A 20,272-nucleotide genomic window follows, 5' to 3' on the forward strand; every position below is an offset into this window, starting at 1 on the left:
TAATCGAAATAAGAAAATACTATTTTTTAATTTTGACAATATTTTGTTGGAATATTTCAAATAGTTATGAATTTTATAATCAACTTGTTTTTTACTTTTCTATAACATTATAAATATATTAATTCTTTACACAATCTATAATCAATGATTGACTTTAAAATATAAATTGTGTTTAATATAAATAAAAAATGATTTTATCATTTTATTATTTTATATTTAAATTTTATAATTTTTTGTAGTCGATTTTTAATATTAATATTATAATATTATTTTGAATAATTAAATAACAAAAATATAAATTCCTATTTTTTTTTTATTAACATAATATTAATTGATTTATTTGAATGGTTAAATCAGTAAATAATGAGAATAAGAATAAGATCATTTTTTTTGCTCTTTGTGACGAAAATATAAATGAATTTTTGATTATCTATTTTGATTATCAATTTTCGTATTAACGCAATAATAGAATTCTTCAGATGCTCCTTATACAAATCCACTAGAATGGATTTCATTTCCAAACTTCCTTTGGAGTATCTCGATTAATTCTTAGCAATATGGATTCAGCATCCCTATTATGTGCGCATGAGTATCGTGAAAATGGATGCAAATTTGCAGATCCAATAAGATTTTGAGGCAAATTGCAAGGTATTACAAAGGGAGAAGATTTTACAACAAGATTCACGGACAAAGATCAAATTATCAGGAAGATTACAGAAATTGATGAGAAGTAGAATTGTACATACAAGATTCAAAGCAATCATGTTGTTTGGCACTAAAATTGTTCCAAAGATATTATCAAGAAATAATAAGAGGAAATATATTAAGATATAGTACCTATAATAATATATCTATATTATAATTGTATTATATTAAATTATAACTATATAATAAATAAAAACTACCAAAAAAATAGAAAAATAGAATTAAATAATTCTTCAGCTATGAGATCTCGAAAATATATTATAATTATAAATAGTATTATAAAATATATAATTAATTTATATTTATATAATTTAATGATAACTAGATATACACAATATCAAATAAATCATTAAATTCAAAGAGTAATTTTGTCTTTTTATCACTCTGTATTATTTTCTGCTGTCATTACATTATTGCCATCGATGAATTAAAAATAACGGAAAATAAATATCATGTTTCTTCTAACCGTTATTATCGTAATACGCTCACGAATTTACATTACGGTAATAGGATCTGCGAGGTATTATCAATGAGTGTAACCAATCGTTGAATCGTATATAAAATCGTATCTACATCAAGACCGACAAATCAAACAACAAGCATACGATAAAAACAAAAATGTATATTTCTCTCTGTGGAGAGACAAATATATATAGTATGTGTAGCTGCCAGCATCGAATCGATGTAGTATCGAGATTACCAGGAAGTTTGATACCGTGGCATCTATCACCACTGACATAGATCCACGAGGAATCTTTGTGCATTATCGAGGGACGGTATTGTCCTCGTTTATAATGATCACCAAACGAATCGTCGACGATATATTTCGTCGAGTGACGAGGCACCTGTCGTGTAACAATTCACATTGCACACTCCCACAGACGTATTTTTTTAAACAGCTTTCATTTATCACGTTGCCGTAAACAACGGGCGGTTTATTCAATTTGAGACAGAACGTATATAGATTAGTTGGTTAATTCCCGCTAAATTGGCTTTCACGAATAATAGCTTTGATCTTGCAAACCACGCGATGAAAGTTTAAAAATGATGCTTGACAGTAATGGTATGCCAGCCGCGTTTGAACAAGGACGTTTGCTCTTTTTTTTTTGCTTCGAGCAAACTGAATCCGTTTGCGGTTCTCGTTGATTTGTTCATCCTACTAATTGCTTCCGCCATTCTCTCTACAATTACCTCTGCCGTTGCTTTGCACTAAACGCATAGATTACTTTCTTCTTTTATTTGTTTCAGATGGGTAAGTTCGAGTGAATTCTAATTCATTATTTTCTATGCTTTTTGCGTTTCTTTCTTTCGTTCGTTTGATTAAATAAATCTTATCTAATTTGAAGAAATTTTGCACTTAGAAATCTTATACTTGATATGTATATTTATATATGTATCCTTGATTGTGTATTTATATATGTACATTTATATATGTATATACAATGTATTAAATGTTAAAGGTATCAAAGAATTTATTAATCTGATGAATCTAAAGCAAAAAATGTTATACAATACAATCTATTTATTATTGATGAAATCATCATTTTCAATTATTTCTGAAATAGATAAATGTAGTGCAAATTTATTGAATTCTTTGTTTCATATTTTCTGCATCGTTGGTGGATCAAAATACATTTTGTTTTTTAATGTTGTAAAGGAAAAAATTCATCATCCAGATGATGATCACGGAAATTCTCTATCATCAAAAATTACCTTTACAATTCCTGCCGTAATTCTTTTGCATTCATGAATTTCCAAAATCTCACGCACAAAAGTATGCACACACACACGCATAAAAGAATATAAAATTCGATCATGTAATTTATACTCTGGATAATGCTAATGCTAGTGATATCGTAAATTTTAAAGCTCATAATTTAGGTAATTTTCAATAAAAATAGGTCATCATCCAGTGTTTTGAAAGACGATATTGCGATACAAAAAAATAATTCATTTAAAAAAATTATATTGACTTTAATGTAACCTTGATTTCTTCATTCAAGATTAAATAAATCATGACATTCAATACAACTTTTAAAATCTTAAAATTTTAATTTTAATTTTAAATTTTAAATTAATTTTAAAGTTTAATTTTAATCTTAAATATTTTTTCAAAATATTTACTTTTATTATTTATTTTTAAATTTGTTTAATATCCTATATATTATGTATCCTACATATTTATGTAAAATGATATTTGTTAGAAATATTTTTTTAAATTAAATAATTTATTTTTATTTAGAAATTTTTTACTTTTTCTTCAAAATTTTTATCCATGTCTTTCTTTAACAACTCAAAAATTTTGCTCAAGATCTGATCAAATTAAATATACACATCTAAATATCTTTGTATGAAAATAGTCATGTACAACTTTCATTTTCTTTTTTTCTAAATATATTCTTCTATACAATACTCAAATACAGTAATAATTATAACATTATAAAAGAAGAAATAATATAATGAATAAATTTAAAAAATTAATATGTATTATATATTTTAATCAATTTTAATATTATTATATCATGGTTTGAATTATCACGGAATATAATTATATTTAATATCATCTTTTGTGAACTAATAATAATTTTTCTATTTATTGAATAAATAATACATATGTATATATATATATATATATATATATATATATATATATATATATCACATGAAATTATGAAAAATTATATATATTTCTGAGAAAATAATTTGAACATAATGAACTAACAGGTTTCGCAAAATATCATTAAATTTCAAAAGCATCAAGAATTCGATATTAATATAATGAACGAAAATCTATATTAATAATTTTACAAATAATTTTGTGATTGTATTTAATTGCAGGAAAAAATTATTATTTGTAAATATAATAAAGTATCACTTATTTTTATGTTTGAATATGATTTTTATAATTTGTAATTATATCTTATAAAGGGATAAAATCACTATTAATTAATTATAACATTATATTGTTTATATGACTTATACAATTTGTCTTATCTTTAATCTGATATAAAAGTAGAGTTATGATATTCTATCAAAGTAGAAACATTGCAAGTTTGGAACTACCTTAATTAGTATTCGAATATTGCAGTAAAAATTTTATTCATTATTACTTTGTGTATATAATTATGATTAAATTGCTAAAACGATTCTTTCCTTTCGTTATTATAAAATATATATTCTATTCTAATATAAATTTAATATATTTGAAATATTCAATTGAAAAGCTTTATTTAAATGTTGTATTCTTTATAATATAAAAATATAAATAAATTAGTTATTGATAATATTTTGTAAGTATGCAAATTAATTCAAATAATATAGAAATTTGCATTATAGAATAACTTGATGAATATCTGAATATTTGAATAATATATATATTTTCGTATCTAATATGGAAACAAATAAAAACATACATAGTACACTCCATGATAAAATTATAAGACGTTTTATGATTTTCAATATTTCTCAAAACTAATGTATTTAAATTTTACATGCATACGAATATAAATAATAATTATATATATTATATAATAAATATAAATAATAATATAATAATAATAAAAAATAATAACCAATATAATAATTAATAATATAAAAAATTTAATAAATATTTAAATTTCATATATATCGTATCTATTTATTTTAAATAACACATATAAATTATTTTTTTCTTAATAATAGGAAGAATACATAATAACATCAAAAGTTTATATTTTTTTCTACGAATTATTCATATATATATTAAATTTGGTAATATAATAAAAAATTCGTTAAAATTCGTTAAATTATTCGTTAAATTTGTTTATATGAAAAATATACAAATATATATGAAAAATATACAAATATATACGAAAAATAAAATAGTTGCCATAAATTATATCACATATTTTTTTATTTTGAATTTTTATGAGTATATTTATATTAAGCGAGCATGAAATAAAAATTATAATATTTTTAAACAAATATTTAACGTATTAAACAAATTAATGTAAAAATTTCTATTATTATTCTTCAAGATTGTCTACTTAGAAAATTAGAGATTACATCAACAAATAGACAAAATACCAAAACTGAGAAACAAGTTTCCCGCGTTACTTGAATTTTCACGGTCGAGGAAGCGACAGCAAAAGTCTTCTCCTAGATATGTGTAATATCATACGTACCAGGAATACCAACGAAACGGACAGCAGAAACTTCATAGTCCCGACGAGTTAAAACGAGGAAAAGACGAAGAACAGGTCATATTAAACCGTATGAAACTTTCACATTGAAAATACGCAACGTAATCCGCAACGGCTATTAAGATGCAGCCATCAAGGAAAATGGCGATAACGAGTACGCATTTTTGCGAAGCCAGACTATACAATGTTGCTTGAAAACCGCATCGCTCGTAAAGGGACCTCCTTGTTTATCTTTCGTACGTAAATTCCATAAATTTTCAACCCGTTAACGACAACGTCCGACGAGTAGTCGGTTCTGGTAGGTCGGCACAGAATGTATTTATGTTACGAAGCGGCATAGCGTAAATGAATTTGTTCATAAACACACCGGTAACCTTGACCATTAGTAGCTGAAATTCTTCTGGAGGACTTTCTTCGAGGATGCTGAAGGCATGCTGGTCACTTCGAGATGCGAATCTTTTATTTTCTCTTCTTTAATCCATTAGTGCGTTCTATCCAGGAGATAATGGTTATCGTTATATCTGATTTAAGCGAAAATTTTATTTAATTCGTGAATATATTCAGGACGATATAAGCATTTGGTCTAACTTGTGATATTTTTATTATTTTTTTTATCTCTATTAATTAATATATAGATAAATGTAGAATAATAGATCTCTCAAAATTTGTACAATCTTTTTTTTCGAGTTATTAAATTTTAAATAATAAAAAATTTAATATTTCTTGAATTTTCATCGTCTAATCTTAATATTCAATATGCATAACAAAATTTCACTTTTTGAATCCCTTTGAAGATATTTTTATTTTTATTATAAATCTTTTAAATATTTTTCTGGATAAATTATTATATAAATTATTATAATGAAGATATAATAGAATAATATAAAATTCAATGTGTCTATTCCAGAAATATTTCAAGTTTTTTGAAAACAATAATAACAAAGAAAAAGAAATAATAAAAATTGTAGATATAAATGAGTAATGACATACCAACAGAAAGTATAAAAAAAAGTATAAAAAATGTTTGGCTATAAAGAATTATTTTATTGACACTTGAAAAATATTACATAATCCATCGTTATATATTTTCATTTCTCATTTCTACAATTTTTCAATATTTCTTCTGTAATGTGTCATGCCATAAATATATTATAGTAGAATAAGTATTATAAGTGCTACAATCTTTATGAAATATTTATCTAGTATACATTGTTATACAAGCATAAAGCTATATATGCAAGATTAACAGAGATCGTCAGCCAATCATATATATCTTTTATAAACCGATGTCTGTTATTTCAGACATATTTTTTTACATTCATATTTGTGGCATGAATTATGACCCCAATTAAATAAAGACAAGTTATATTTATTTAATTTCAATTCTTCAAAGTAAAAATTATTGAATATAGTCGAATAATACATAATAATATACGATCATATCAGTAATATATCAACAAATACTTATTTAACAGTAAATACACATTATAAAAAAATATTTTATCTATCTTATATATTTATAGCAAATTTTTAACTTTGTATATTATTTGATTTATTTTCGAATTATACACTTCTTTCTCATAAAGAAATTAAGTTTATATATTTTCTATTATAGATTATGATTTTTATTTAAAACAATTAGAATTTTGTTAAGAAGATAAAAATATTAGATTAAAATAAATTCTAATTTTAATTATTTATCGTTTATAAATATGTAGCAGTTTCTATAAATATTTTATTATCCGAAAATTATATTCAATTATATTCAAATAAATATTTACGAAGTTAATAGTATATAATATCACAATGACTTGTTTCAATAATCAGATTGACAAATAATAGACAAATAATAATAGATTATAATATCTAATAAATGGTATCAATAATTAAAAATACTTTGAAGAAATTTGTATGAAGAATCAACGAAATTATATGCACATAATTCGTCTCTAAATTTTTTTATTTTAAATAAAATAATTAAAAAAAAAAAGAATTGAAAGAAACCGATTTATAGAATTAAAATATAAATTATCTCTAAAACTTGTGCTTCAAATATTTGATTTTTTCTTCTTTATTATTATTAAAAGTTATTGCTATCAATTCTTAATGAAGTCTTATATTTTCTCAATAAGGAGATTTTCTATAGATTAGCATTAATCGAAACTTATTGCGGTCGAGTGATTTTTCAGTATCATTGACAATACAGATTTAATAATTTTAATTGAAATAAAGGAAATGACTGTGCCTCTGGAAGTTTACATCGCGTCAGCAACTACTTAAGCGTAACATAGTATAAAGTTTTGGTGGTTACTCCGCAAGTTAACTGAAAACAAAGCCGAACGTCTTTGGAAAGAGGAACATGGAAGTTCGTAACGAAGTACGAAACTTGGATACAATCTACTTGCATACGGGATACGTACTGTATAGAAAAGTTAGTTAGGAAGATTACTTTGAAACCGTACTACCTTCAAACGTGTCTGGCATAATTTTAACAAAGTTAGTTTATTATGTTTTTCTATAGCCCTTCACTAAAAAAATTTTCTTTCTGTAAACGTTTACAATCTATTGGTGATTAAGTCACGTTAATCATTTGCATTACTAAGATTTTCTCGAATAGTTTACATCGATATAAATTATGATTTTTAATCTTTCTGCTCTCCATATGAATACATAAGGATATCATGTTAAAATTTCAAATTAGAAGATTAGATTTATTTATTTGAAAGATCTTTTATAAAATCCATATTATAATCCAATGAATAATAATTGTAATTTAATCATAAAGAATTATATTAATTCAGAAATGTTAATAATTTTTTTTATAAATTATAAAAATAATGAAATTAATATTCAAATTAAAAAAAAAAATTCAAAATAAAATTCTGAAAAACTATAGTCATTACATAATTCAATACAGAAATTTACAAACATAACAATTTTCCTTCATATATTGCATAAATATCAAATCTATGATATAAATATTATAAAAATACACAAAAATTATACAGAATATTAATATAAATAACAATATTTTAGATTATTTATTAAATTATAATTATTTATTAATTATAATTATATTTAAATTGGTATTAGATAAAGCAAGATGGAAAAATTTTGATAAATAATTGGTGTGATAAAGATCGGATTCTCTTATTCTATCAATATTTTATTTTCTCAAAAATTTCAATTAATAATTAACATTACTTATAACTAACATTTTTATATATTAACTTTTGTGTTTGTTTTTAATTATAGAATTTAAATTATAGAATTTCAAAATCTCATGAATATATTAACATTACATAAAAAACAAATAAATACTATTTTGATTAACTAAATTATTTATAATATACTACAGAATTATTTATAAAACAAACATTTCTTTGATATTTCCACATAGATATAAGTGATTGAAAATAGATTTCATATTTCATATTCATAATTTAAAAGATATCAAATTTCTGAGCAAGCCAATTAAACTTTATGAGAAGCTGTAGAAATTCTCGATAATAAACCATCGACATACTATGAACCAAGCTAGGTTTCCTTCATTTTCATCTATATTGTCATATCAATTTCTAATTAACAAAAGAGATGTTTGTTAATTTTTTGTAAATTAACTTTAGAACTGTTTATAATAAACTTTCTTTTATTAAAAAAAATTTATATTCAATTATTTTATATATTCAACATAAAATTTTAAATTGTGTCCTTAATTGAAATTTTCAAGGATGTAACGAATAAAAAAATACACAAAAAACAAATAAATCGCAATACAATATTCATGGAATATTATATATATAATTCAGATCAGATCAGAAAAGTATTCGAATATTTTTATTTTTAAAGAAATGTTAATTTTTTATTTTTAATTAAACTTTGTTTAGTTAAACTTTGCAATTGTACTCACAATTGTGGATACAATCACATATATATCTTATATATAACTTTTTTTTAAATATCATTTTAAGGATGATATCAATCCTCAAATCATTTTTTAAATATAATTTGATGTAAATCATTATTTATTTCAATTTACTTTAAAAGGTAATAGTAATCAATAATTTATCAAATCAAAATTTACTTTAAAAAGGTAATAGTAATCAATAATAATAAATCATTAATAATTTTATTATTTTATATATAATTTATATTTAATTTATTATATATAATTTATATTATATTATGTTTAAATATAATTAAAATTTTTATTAAATTTTTTATTAAAATAATTAAAAATAATTTTCATTTTCAATAGTAAGTTTATGTGATGAAAATCATACGATTAGTAATTGAAATTGCTTCAAACAATTAGCGTGTTTTCCATCGAATTCGAATGACTAACTGTACTGAATTTCTTCGAAGAGAAGTAGTCAATGCACAAATGGATCGTGTATTTACGATTAGTTTAAACTTCGTCTCTGAAAGTAACACAAGCTTTCCATTTGAACTATTTTCGTCCAGGAATAATCTGCTCGTTCGAACTGAAAGAAAGATACAATAGCTTACGGTTGATCATTTAGAAAGTTGGAAACACAGGTTGCGTAATATATAAAATTTTTTTCACAATTTCGAAAAGTTTCATTGTTTCGATCGATACATTAAAGACAAAAATAAATAGATCAAATTTTATTAAAACTATTCGCAATTAATTGTAATATTATTAAGAATATCGTTGATAAATAATAATAATGATTACATTTTATACAATAATAATAGTACATATTCATAATTCAAAATGAATAATAAATGTAAAATTTATAAATTAGTTAGGTAAAATTAAGAATATCATATTAATGTATATTATAAAAATTATATTCAATGTATGATTTAATCAAGAAAATTTTTATTCATATTATTTTTCAATTAATATTCATTATGATTATTTTGAAATATATCGATTATAAAATTTTAACTCATATATGAATATAATGAAACTTATAAATAATGAGACTTAAAAAATAAATAATGAAAATAAAAAATTTTTATAACATTATTATTTAGATTGAAAAAAAAATTGAGTTTGCAGTAATAATAATAAATTATCATATGAAACTTTTCTTTTTTTTAAAATTGATTATCACAATTACATGAACTAGGATTAGATTACTGAGATAAATTTTCATTTACATAATAAATCAAATAAAAATTTTATTTTTTATTTATTATTTCATTTTATAATAATATCAATGAATAAGAAAGTATTTAAAAAATAAATTTTAAAATTTTACTAGAAAAATATAAAAATATAAAATATTCTATGTTAGAATAATTTTTCTAAATGAAATGAAATTTTTATTCTGAGCTATTTTTTTAGTAGTCTGTCTTTAATTAATTGTAAGTAAATATATCTGTTACTTTTCATTTTATACTTTTTCATTCTATATTTTCTTTATATTTTCCTTATATACTTCGTGATCCAAGATGTAATACCTATTCCTGATTTAATACATATTCCATATATACAAAAAACTTTATTATTTGTTATTTTTCATTTATTATTTGAAATAATAAAGCATTTGGTAAATAAATATTATGAAATAATTTACTTTTATAAATGAATGCTAATAATATTTTAAAATCAATTTGCAAATATTTTTGTTTTTTATTTTATTCAAAATAATTATTTGTTCTTTTATGATTTTTATTTCAAATAAAATATCCTTTTTCTTATTTATCAATATAGATTTCTTATATGTCATATTTTTATTAATATATCATACATAATTAATATGTCATACATAAAATATTTTTAAAAAAATATTTATAAATTTTCATATTCTCTTACTTTAATATTTTATTAAAAAATTCTATAATATTAATATTTAATACATTGAAATGATTTATAATAACTAACTAAAAATCATCTGAAATTTTTTCCATCATTTTCTGTCTATGGATTTATACTACAGACTTGATATTATTCAAATAAATTATTTGAAAAATAATAATCTTTTATTTATATTATTTCTTAGCTACATATCATTGTAATCAATATATATATCAATTTATTTAAACATATAAATAATTTTTTCCTATATTATTTTGTTATTTAAAATTTATTTAAAATAATTTTCTATATTATTTTTTATTGAAATATAGATTTCCATATATAGTATTTTATACATATAAGTCATACACAAGATGAAGATACATATTTTGGAAACATAAATGGATATTTAAAAATAAAAACTGCAAAAACAAATAGGTAAATTGCATCTTTTTGAGAACAAATAATAAACAATAGATAGAATTAAATTTTCCATATTCTCAATTAATTAATTAATTCAGTTAGATATATTATGTCGAAAATTATTTTTTTCAAATATTTGAAAATAATTTATTCAAAAATGAAGTATAAAATAATATTAATTATATTATATAATAAATTATTTTTCAAAATAAAAATAATTCATTATTTCAAATGATTATTTGTTATCTTGTTTAAAATAAAATATATTCAACCTTGCACTATGATTCTCAGCCTACCAATACGAGGGGCATATTTTTCATTTCTCTTTAGAAAATCTTACGCAAATCAAAGCAAAAAACATTTTTTTATTGTCCTGTTTTTACTATACATAGTTTGACTTTCATCGTACCACGAAGTCTCGAAATTAAAGTATACCGTTGTCAAACGATTCAGCGATGGTTTGTCATGCAAATTCAGTTCTTTTTATCGTGAAATCGGTTTTCCAGAAAAAGTCATCGACCGTGGAATATATCTTCTCCACGGAATCGCTCCTTTTGATCCAAGAGACGAAATTCTATGCTTCGATGCCCGCGATTCGCCAACTTTCGCAATTTACGAAACATTCCGTGTTCTTGGAAATAGCGACCATGGTACAGTCGGTTCCCTTTACGATTTCTTTCTGCTTTCTTCTCTGTATTATCCGTTTAATGGCCGGATTATATCCTGTGGTTGAAAGAATACCTCATGCAAAAATCTAAAGACTTTCAACTATTCCATTTTAATAGTTCGAATATTCTTTCCCTTCCGTGGTTTTATAGGATAACGAGGTTGCATCTTTTCGCGAGTTTGCATCTTTTTAATATTTACGATAATTGTTTCATATTTCACAATGCATATTCAGAGAATTTAATTTTTACTTTAACGTTAGATTTAGCGAGAAAGTCGAAAACATTTCTTTGATATCTTTCGATTGTTACTTTAAATCTTTTTTATGTAACTTCTTATTAAAGTGAATGAATTTAAACTTGATAAAATCTAAACTCTTAAATTATTATGCAAAATTGTGAAATTAATATTAATTTGTTTGTTACAATAAAATTAAAATTTATAATATTGAAATAATTTATAAATTATTGTTTTGATGCATTTTATCTATATAATATTATTAGTTAAATTTATTAGTTACATTTATATTAATCAATTTATATTTTGATTGATTATTGAGTCAAGATTCGAAATTCATAAACTAAATTTGTATAAACCAAATTTCGATTAAAATGAATAATTAACTTACAAAAGTTCTAATATAAATCTATATTATATAAATTTAACTTAATTCGATATAAAAGAAACTTGTTAAAAATCTCATAATTAATCTTATTGAAAAAATAAAATTGTTTTTTAAAATTATATTTTTGAAAGGAAATTATGTATAATCAATTTTTATAAAAAAAAATTAATCTTAAATATTAGTTGAAGTTAAATTTGATACATTTTTGAAATAATTAGATGAATTGATGTTAGAACTTATAGAATTATGTTAAAATTGATATTAGAATTATAGAATTAAAATTATTCAATTAACAAAAATTTTTTTCAAGAAAGATATATCAATTTTAACAAAGCGTAATTCGTAATTCATATATTTATTCAAAAGAAAAATTCTCCATTCTGAGAATCTTGTATATTATGTTACAAATAATATTTCTTGTAAAGGCAACAATATAGAATATAAATATGTACATTCATGGAACGAATCTAAAAACGAAAACAAATATAAAAGTTGGTATACAAAAATATTGGTTAATTATGTTCATATATAATTCAAAGTTTTTATTTCTATGTTCTATTTCTTATAGAATAGGTAAAAATTTTTAGATTAATAAATAAGATTATAAGTAAATAAATCTTATCCATTTATGAATAAAAATATAAATAGAGACTTTTAGTTAATTATATAGTTAATTCAGATAATTTTTTAATCAATTCAATTATTTTATCAAATGTGTAATAATATAAAATTTCATCAATTATATCTTAAAAATCCAACTCTTATTTCATCATTTATATAGCTACTGCCAATATGATTCTTTTAAATTTTTATTTTAATGTGAATCTAATTTTTTATTTCACAAAGTGAGCCTTCATTTTATCAACATTTATAATAATTACATTGATTTTCCATTTCTCACAATTTGTTCCCATCATTTATACTCATATAGTACCAAATAACTTATTCTATAGATTATTTCTATTTTTAAAAATTTTTTTTATCGTCAATCTAATCGCCATCATGAGACATCATTAACCAAACGAACACGTGGAAACTTTATTATAAGTATCATACAGTCTTATTGCGCGTAGGCGCAACACCAACATGGCGATATATTTTTTGCAGCGTGTACTCTTCCTCGCGAACGATTCAACCGTGAGTCTCGTTAATTGGACGTCCCCGTTAATTTATACGATCACGCCGGTCGCCAGTATGTGACGTTTCGTTCCGCCGGCTTTTATACGCACCATGTAATCCAAGCCTCCTTTACGAGCAGGAACCACGCTTAGAACCGAAGATATATTTCATCGAGCCGTCGTCACGTGTTTCTCCCTCGAACTTCAGTTTCACTCCACGAGGTGGAGCTCTATGAGCCTGCGCCGTGTCACTGCACACTGTTAAATTTATTTCCTTATCTATTTAGTTTGTGCAACTCATACGAACTATCGTTAGCATTGAAATAAGTATACACACAATCTTCCTTGGGAAGGAAAGAAATGACATTCCGTAAAAATAAATGTTTTAATCAATGATAAAATCGCATGATAAATTCTTTTAAAAGATATGGTAAACTAGATTTATGCTAAACGTAGATTATTTTATATGAAATGGCCGCTGTGATTGAATTTGATCTAATGATTGATTGAATATCTAATGATCTATGATTAAAGCATTATAGTGCACAAATATTTCTAACTGTTAGATGAATATCTCATTGCTTCGCTTTTATTAAGACTGTGATTATCATTTCACAACTGATGATGATGTTAAGACATAATATTACAGATAAGATTAAGATTATATTTGAATAAAAAATTTTATAATGTACATTTTTTGAATAGTTAATCAATTATATGGATTAAATTAAGAAAAAGCTGAAGAATTTTATTTTCTCCAATCATAGAAAATTTCTATTTGTACATTACGAATGAAATTTGAACATATTCGAATTGTTTCAATTAAATATTTATTTTAGATATTTATTCGAAGGGTATTGATGTTCAACTATTTTCTAAAACAAGAATTCAATTGATTGTAAAAAATAGTAAAGAATATCTAATATTGAAATACGTTTATTACCAAGACACTAATGTAATTTACAACTAGCAATCAAAGATGATCTATAAAAGATTTGTTTAATTTAAAAAAAAAAGACTTATAATTATATTGGTTAAATTTCGTTTTGAAAAACATTTTATAATTTAAAAATTTTATAATTTATTTTTATGTCTTACTGATAATATTCAAGTAGAATTCAATAGTATAAATTTTAATATCAGAAAATAATTCTATCAAAAATTACAAATGTTTAAACATTTAAGCAAACAAAACATAAGTAAGATTAATAAAATGATTAACATTAAAAACTCTCATTGTAAATCTAATGCAAAAATCAAACTTAATTCAAAAATAAATAATTCATTCATCTCATTTGGAATGCACAAGAATGAGAACTAAAAATTGTAACTTGTAACAATATTTTATTATAATAATGTAATTTGCTTATTTAATTATCGTAATACATTTCATTAGATATGTGATTATATAATATGTGACTGTATAGAATGTTTTCATCAAATTTAATCATCTTCATTTTTTCAATATTATTATTTGCAGCGAAAAATTTCATATGAAAATTAAATAATGTTAAATTTTTTGTTTGAATATATAAACGTCATAAACATAAAACTTTGTTTTTTTAAATGGAATTTTATATATTTTAATACAATTAATGCTGCTATATAAAAATATATATATAAAAAATTATTAATTTTTGATAATATTTTAATTGGAATTTTATTGAAAATTATATTGCATTAAGATGAGGAAAGCACGAATATCATTTTTTTATATTTCTTATCTCTCATATTACAATATTTATTAATATTACAAATTTTAAATTGAATTATCTATTAAACCAATAATTTTTTGATATATGAATTAATATTTTTTTATAGAAAATATTCATTTTTATTAATTGATATATTAAAAAGTAATATAATTCTATTCATAAAAATAAAGTTGACTTTGATATAACATTTTGCATCTTTACTTACAAAAAAATTAATAACAGATATTATTCAAATTTTTTTTTTACAAATAATAATAATGGGAAATGTCAAAATGAGATGAGAAACCTTGTATATGAATCCAATGATGGTGTCAAAATAAAATGTAAAATATTCATAACTTTTAATATTGTTAATAATATGCAGAAAAATTGAATTCTTAATAAGATTATTGTTAAAATGATTCAACTAATATAATATATTGTTCATATTTAAAGATAAAATAAAAATTATTACAATAAAAATTTGCAATTAATTATTATTAATAATTTCCTGATTTTTTTTAATAATTTTATTTGCTAATTTAAATTTTTAAGATTAATCATACATCATAAATTCTTTTAATTTAATTATTTCAAAAATTCTATCAATAATTTTTAATCTGTTAAATAAGAAAGAATCATTCAAATTCTACAGCTATATAATTCATCATAATACACAATTTATATTTTTATAATAAAATATCATACAATAATTAATACAATAATTAAGCTAATTGAAAAATCACGCGCAATAAACATTATTTAATAGAATATTCAATTACTAGATTCTGAATTTATATATTTGTGAAACCACTTCAGAATGAATAATTCTTCAATTTTTTAACATTAATCCTGTATCATATAATACCATATTCCTGAAACATCATGAATTTCTAATATTAAAATTGAAAGATATTATATAATCTTTAGAAACTATTTAACACAAATTCTATTATACTTCATGAATGCATCATCAATTTTAAACATTTTTACCTTTTTATAATTTTATTTTTATCGATCCAACTCATGATCAAATTATAACGCAAACGATTAATTTTCCAAACATTTTGAATAACACTCGTGAAAAACTATCGTACAAGAAAAAAAAAACAAAATTCAAATTTTAGTTCTCGAGAATCAAATTACAAATTATATTTTAAATAATAGCCTTGAAAAATCCATATTCCACGTGATGTGTTACTTTGTTATTCAAAACTTTTCAAACGATAACTAAACTACCGACTTACGTATATAAATATCAGGCATCGAAGCATCCGTTAGATGAATCAGGAGCGGAAAAATAGAGCGGAAGAGAAGGAAGGAGACGAGAATGGAGCGGAAGAGTGAAGAGGGAGGGGAGGGGGCGTATAAGCATACCACGCGTATTCCCAAACAACGGTGGTTAACCTTCCGGTCGTCGTCTGAGCGCTCTTCCGGGGATTGTCTCTTGTTCACCATTCGGTCACGGTCTATTTCCGGGGCTGGGCGATCGCTTAACGACTCATTGTACGTATGTATTTATGGTGGAAGCGATAGAGAGTCGGTAATAAATACTGTTATACCGTGGCATTAACGTTAGCCACGGTGCACCTCCACTCTCCGTCGTTTCCTCTGTGTCGCGTGTGGGTAGCTGCGCCAGGAGAGAAGGTCCAACCAGACAGAATAATGAGAGGAAGACGAGCGCAATGGGCGAGAGGAAAAGAGAGGAGAAGGAAACGAGAAGAAGACGTACCGACAGGAATTGTGGCCGTGTCTTCGGCTTTCGCGCGCCTCGTGCTTTCTGGGACACGAGAACGTGCTCCCGTTACGCCAAACGCTCGAGCAATTAGTGAGAGAAACAAACGTTGTCCTGTTACGTATATATATATAGGTACGCGTGTAGCTACCGGCTACGTAATAGAGTCGTGTCAAACAGAATACACCTGTAGTAGGGGAACTATGGTATGTGTGGCGGAAAAAAAGGAACATCGGGACGAGCAGACCGAAGAATATGTCCTGGTTCCTTTGTATTCGATGTCTTTTTTTTTCGTCGAGATGTGAAAAAGTTTTAAAGTCTTTTGGATTTTTGGATTATATAAGTATTTGGTAATTATTTACAAAAAAAGTATTATTTTCTAATCTTGATTTTTTATATGTCGTAAAGATTATTTTGAGTATTATTATTTTGGTCGTTACGAATCTTTAAAAATAATTATTGGTAGAAATTTTTCGTCGAAACAATTTAAGTTAGGTTAGGCTAGTTTTAATTTCAATTAATTTGCTAAAAACAATTAATAGTCAACTATCTCATGATATTAATTAGATTAAAAAAATTAATTTAAACTCAATGCAAACTATTAAATTATCTAATAGGTTAAAAATTTTTTACCTTAATTTGAATTTGTGATAAAATTAAACTCAGTTCATTAACATAAATTAATTTATATCAAACAAAATTTATTTCATATCTTTACATTTAATTTAATAGATTAGGTAAAGTCAGATTAATAAAAACACAAAATTATGTATATGAATTTTTTTTAGTAGAATATTACTTTTGAACTTTAAAAGAAAATAGATCTTAAAAATTTCAATATTTTTCTCGTTTTAAATGAAATTATGTTAATATCATTTTCTTATGAGATATTGTAATATAATATAAATATGTAATAAAATAAATAAATAAATATATATATATATATATGTTTTCAGAATTTTATCATTCTTTTATAAAAAGTATTCTCGGATAAAATTATATTCGAAACATGAAAGAATATGCTCTTTGAGGGTGGATTTTACTCTTTCAAAGAGATTTTTCACCGAAAAAAATTGCTTCATATATAACATGGACATACAAATTTTTATTAAAATCAAGAAATTTCGTTAAAAGAATTTTTCTATAAGATATTATCTGAATATTTTCCTAAAATATTGTATATTCTTATAGTAAACATATCGATCTAAAGATTTTCTTTATCGACTTTTATTATTGAGTTTAGAAATTAAACAAATGAAAAAGTTTGTGTACAAAAATGAAAAGAGCTTAATTATTTAAATTATATGCAAATTAAATTTGCGTTAAATGAAATAAAACAAAAATAAAATGATGGTAAAACGGAACTGTCTCCCTTCGTCTAATGCAAATTTTAATTGTTTATAACTTATTAAATAAACAACAATAAGAAGTTAACCAATATTTTTGTGTATAAACTTTTATACCTTTTTTTTATTATCTCTAGAACCAATTTTTGAAATTATTCTACTGATATAATATCTTGTATATATATATATATATATATACATAGACAAAGATTGAAAATATAAACGAAAAAATGGTCAGAAAGAGTCTGTACTTTTTAAACGATCAGAAAATGTAAATATTGTAAATTACGGCAATAGAATATAATTAAGTTTGGTTGGATTCTATTTACAATACTTAAGATTAATCCAATGTTATTTTATATTTATGAAGCAGTATATTACAAAGCATCCAAGATAATTATCTACATTAATATCATATTTTCTAATTTTCTGTTTTTCTTGAAGATATAATATTTTCTCAAATTTCTTCAATATTACATTAAAATCATTAAATTCAAAATTTTTTGAAATTTATATTTTATATTTACATTAAATATGTAAATTTAATTCTGATATTTCGATAGTATTCTAATTATTGATATTATTAAAAATGTTATTTGTCTATAAAATATAAGTAATAATATTAAAATACGACAGATTTATTGATTGATAACAATAAATTTGTTATTTTTTTATATTTAAAATCTCGTTTGTTTTTAATTACATCAATTCAAATAGTTTGATTATAATTTTTTGGAATAATTTATATGTATTAAAACAGATAGAAAACAGAACTGAATTAAATTATGCATTAATTCATTGAAATTCAAGTGCTCAATTTTAATTTTCTATATGTCAGTTCTTATTAGCTAAATCAATAAAAACTAAAGAGGATAACTAATGAACTTCATTATTAGAGCTATTTGACTATATTAACTACTCGTTCTCCATTATGCTCGAATAGAACAATGCAGTCATAATTGACTTCTAAAGTATGTCGCAGTTCAAGTGCTTAAATCAAACGCTTCTTGAAGAAAATAATACATCAAATAATTGAATAATATAATTAAATAATAATATTTTTATTTATCTTGTTATTTAAACTATTTTTAAAAGTAAACTTTGATAGTGCTAAACATGATTCAGAATTAAAAATTATTAGATTATTTTTAGATTTAACGAAAATTGAATAATATTAAGTATTCAAAAGTTCTTCTATTCTTATATCTGTATATCAATGATTTTATCATTTATAAAATTTATTTATATATATATATATATACATACATATATATATATATAAAATAATATATATATACATATAAAATATTTTAATAAAAGCTCAAAGTCTCTGAAAATTTTATTATTCTAGTTCTCTAAAATAATATTGATTTATTTTTAAAATATAAATAAATATAAATCGAGATAATTATATTATTTAGAATAAGAAACTTTTATGGAGAATAAATAAATAATTTATAATTCATTAATATTGTTAAAATCTAAAAAAGTATATGTAATAAGAAGACACATAAATTATTAAAAATTTTAAAAAACTAAATCTATATAAACGAATAATAAATAAGAATAAATATTTCTTAACCATCAAAATTGTACATTAATAAAAAGAATTTTTACAAAAACTTAATATCATTACATCAGTCTATAGATACATTAACTCAAGCGATGGGTTTAATTTAATTGTTCACGCAACTAAAAATGATGTATTGATGTATCAGCATCATATGACCAGAACCATTCACTTAAACCATCGCTCGAATTTATTGCAACACTTTTCAACATCTGTAAATCGCTTTAAGATATAACAATCGTCTTTTCGCAAAAACTGTGTTTTATAAACGTTTCAATTAAGAAGATACTCGTGTTTTCATGGATCATCGATAGAAAAAAAATTCAATCAAGGAATCAGTGATAGAAAAGAAGCGAATAGCCGAAAGAACGAAAAGCCAATTGTCAGATACTACTTGCATCCAATGGCAGTGAAGCGTATCTCACGCGAAACGCCAGTG

The 20,272-nt window shown here is 22.6% G+C and overlaps 1 protein-coding gene and 1 long non-coding RNA gene across 5 annotated transcripts in view; both read right to left on the minus strand.

The window, feature by feature from the left end:
* The window catches only part of LOC107993170 (CCR4-NOT transcription complex subunit 6), a 587,279-nt gene that overhangs the window by 191,685 nt on the left and 375,322 nt on the right, over positions 1 to 20,272 (minus strand). The window lies entirely within an intron of this gene.
* LOC114576900 (uncharacterized) lies at positions 11,425 to 14,231 on the minus strand. The gene is made up of 2 exons (XR_003696430.2): positions 13,600 to 14,231; positions 11,425 to 11,802 (listed from the first exon to the last, which is right to left on the minus strand). It is a non-coding gene; the product is annotated as an uncharacterized LOC114576900 (long non-coding RNA).

The sequence above is a fragment of the Apis cerana genome, linkage group LG7 (genome assembly GCF_029169275.1).
Source record: "Apis cerana isolate GH-2021 linkage group LG7, AcerK_1.0, whole genome shotgun sequence".
NCBI lineage: Eukaryota > Metazoa > Arthropoda > Insecta > Hymenoptera > Apidae > Apis > Apis cerana.